Source organism: Lepus europaeus, chromosome 3 (assembly GCF_033115175.1).
Source record: "Lepus europaeus isolate LE1 chromosome 3, mLepTim1.pri, whole genome shotgun sequence".
NCBI classification, from domain to species: domain Eukaryota; kingdom Metazoa; phylum Chordata; class Mammalia; order Lagomorpha; family Leporidae; genus Lepus; species Lepus europaeus.
This window is the reverse complement of record NC_084829.1, coordinates 48,142,109-48,145,919: the sequence shown is the minus strand read 5'-3', so window position 1 is coordinate 48,145,919 and position 3,811 is coordinate 48,142,109.

The following is a 3,811-nucleotide window of genomic DNA, read 5'->3' as shown; positions in this document are numbered from 1 at the left end:
AGAATCCAAATTGAAGTAGGTGAAACTTTACTGCTATGTTCCAGAAAGAGTCACATTGGGTAGAGGTTAACATTGACAAAAATTCACAATTGGCAAAAATTGATAATTGTTGTTTATTAAATGAGTAGGGCCTAAAGATGTACCTGTTTTTATTCTGCTTTTACAGCTGGGTACCAACCTATTCATTTAGATTGCTTGTGTATGTTATAAGAGTTGTTTGTTTGAAATTGTAGCAGCAAGATTTCCTTGAGTTTCTTAGTAAACATAGCTTGCTTGGGATGAAAATAGAAAAAGAATATGAAATAAATGAGCATAATAAAATATAGAAGAATCCTAACCTTGCCATTTAAACATGTGACCAGAGTTTGACAAAGTACCCAAGAGAGCAATTATTGGTTGTTGCTTCCTTTCTCTGAGTTCCATTTTCATTTTGAAGGTGAAAGGAAGGCATTTAAGGTTTCTTGCCAAAAAGAAGCATCATGTTTTAAGACTAAAATATTTTATGCATATTGGACCACAGCAATTGAACATATACTGAACAATATAGCAAGGAGTTCTCTACAAAAATTGTTACTAAATCATTCCTGTGGACAGCTCCACTAACCCAATAATAGATCTTCAAATGTTATTATATTGGAGAAAAACAATTACAGGGATATTTGTATGATTATATGCTACAGTTTGAAAATTGTGCTTACACATGTTAACTCCAGTCATCAATTGTCTTCCCAGGTATTTATCACGCTATCTCACCCTTAAACAAACACACATAGAATTATATATCTATAATACTAAATTTTTAACTGCAAAATATATTAGGAACAAATTATCTCCATTTTTGGGTGACACAGTTGGGGTTCACATTATAAACATGCAAAAAGAAATAAGACTATGTCACAATAGAATTGGATTTTAACTCATTTTTCACTCCTAATTTCTACTAATTTTGATTACCATGGATTAATTAAAAGTGATAACCTTTACAAGGTTTTCCATGCCTTTTTCAATAAAAATTTATTTAGGGGGCCAGCACTATGGGTAGCAGCGCCAGAATCCCATATGGGCGCCGGTTTGAGTCCCTGCTACTCCACTTCTGACCCAGCTCTCTGCTATGGCCTGGGAAAGCAGCAGAAGATGGATCAAGTTCTTGGGCCCCTGTACCTGCATGGGAACCTGGAAAAAGCACCTTGCTCCTGGTCATTGCGACCAACTGGGGAGTGAACCAGTGGATGGAAGACCTTTCTCTCTCTCTCTGCTTCTACTTCTCTTTCTGTGCAACTCTGAATTTCAAATAAATAAATCATAAAATTTATTTAGTTATTTTTGAAAGTCAGAGTTACAGAGAGAGAGGGAGGGAGGGAGAGAGAGAGAGAGAGAGAGAGAGGGAGAGAGAGAAAATGAATCTTCCATTTACTGGTTCACTCCCTAGATGGTCACAACAGCCAGCACAGAGTAAGGCAGGAGCCAGGAGGTCCATGAAGGTCTACACATGGGTGGCCAGGGCTGAAGTACTTGGTCCAACTTCTCCTGAATTTTCCAGTCCTTTAGGGAGCTGGATCAGAAGAGGAGCAGCTGGGAGATGAACCAGCATCTACATGGAATGCCAGGATCACAGGTGATGACTTTACCTAGTTGCCAGAATGTCAGACTCTGCATGCCTTATAAATTGGAAATTTTTCATGACTTCATTACATGCTACAGTTTGCATGTTTTTAGAATTTGTTTGCTGAAATTTTCAATGGGTATATGCTGATTATACAAAACAATGAATTATATATTAAAATACGACTTACTGGAATTTAGTTAATGAAATTTTGTAAAAGCATTTGGCAATGTATTTATTATGAAAGTATCAGGAAAAATTAAACTTTGGATAAAGTGACATTTTCAAAATCAATAGTCCTTGCATGATAAATATCTCTGTTGATAACAGTTGGAAATTTTTGTTTATCCTGGCAAACTTAGCCAAAGACTCTGAAATAATGTAATAAGATGCATGCTCTGAGACATAACAAGACAATGCTCTGAGACATAACAAAGAAATGGCATTTGGGCCTGTGATGGCTGTTAAACTGCACTCTTACATGGTGAATTCCTGGGTTTAGATAAGCACAGTAAATGGAATATCAACTGGGCCAAGTGCTAAGGTTTGAGAATCTTACATGGAAAACTTGATACACATTATAAATTATTCCATATTTTATTTTAGTTTTAATAGAATGAATCCTCTGTCTGACAATATTTCAACTGAGTATAGGTCATGAAAAGCCTACTGATTTGCTGCCCTGTGGTGGTGAAATGCAGGGGGCATATGGCAATGCATACCTATGATAATAATTTTATTTCTCTTGATTTTATCTCCAGATAAAAATAAACTCCAGATGTTGAATTGTTTTCTTATCAGCATAGAAATGTAAAAGTTGAGTGACATAAAACCTTTCTTAGGTATGTAGAGTAGAAAAATAACAAGAGAGGCAAAAAAAAATTAGCTAATATCCTAAAATAGCATTATTTGCACTGGATTCTTATAAGGCTTTAATAAACGAATTGTGAAGTATTACAAAACCTTGAAACACAGAGGAAGCACTATGAATGTTTAATGCATTAATTAACATATTAATGTATAAAATACACAATAATCTTCTAAATATATTAAAATAATACATTATATTTTAGAACATATACTTTTGAATTATTCAAAGATTTATTTAACTGAGTCAAAAAGAAATCACATAAAATTTGAATCACACATTTAATAGATTTCATCAAATATTTTACATGAAAATCTAACCTCCATTTAGAGGACCTATCTGCTATTTTGACGTAGACAAGGGCTGTCTGAATGATCACTCATGTAATAAGTTACAAAACAAATCTTCAAGAACAGCAAAGAAAATAAGGTATAAATCTTCAGTGAATTTAGAAATTAGAAACAAAATGGCCACAAAGTATATCTAGAAATTTAACAAAAATGAATAAAACTATACAAATATAGTTCACCTAGAGAAAAATCCTAAAAAGTCACTACAAAATACAAATAATTGAATGAGAACTAGTTATCTTTCAAATGTTGTGTATATAAGTTAAGTGATATTTAAAGGTAATTTCTTTTTCTCAATGAAATATTGGAAAACATGACAGAAAACAAATATCAAATAAAAGTGATATATTCAAAAATATAGCAATGATTAAAATAAATTTAGAACAAGTATAGAATATAGATGCATACAACAGAAATAATATACATACAGAAACTTTAAAATCCATAAATTTTGGCCGGCGCTGTGGCTTAACAGGCTAATCCTCCGCCTTGTGGCGCCTGCACACTGGGTTCTATTCCCAGTTGGGGCACCGGATTCTATCCCGGTTGCTCCTCTTCCAGTCCAGCTCTCTGCTGTGGCCTGGGAAGGCAGTGGAGGATGGCCCAAGTGCTTGGGCCCTGCACCTGCATGGGAGACCAGGAGAAGCACTTGGCTCCTGGCTTCGGATCAGTGAGATGCGCCGGCCGCGGCGGCCATTGGAGGCTGAACTAATGGCAAAAAGGAAGACCTTTCTCTCTGTCTCTCTCTCTCTCACTGTCCACTCTGCCTGTCAAAAAGAAAAAAATAAATAAATAAATAAATAAATAAATAAAATAAAATAAAATCCACAAATTTTAGAACCTTCATCAAACTGTAGAGTTGGATAAAATCTCATCCTAAGAGCAAAATACAATGGAAAAATCAGTCCATACTAATGACCTTAGACATCACTTTTATAACTTTCTCAGTATTAAATGCAACATGAGACTGACACTCAGATATCATATCAT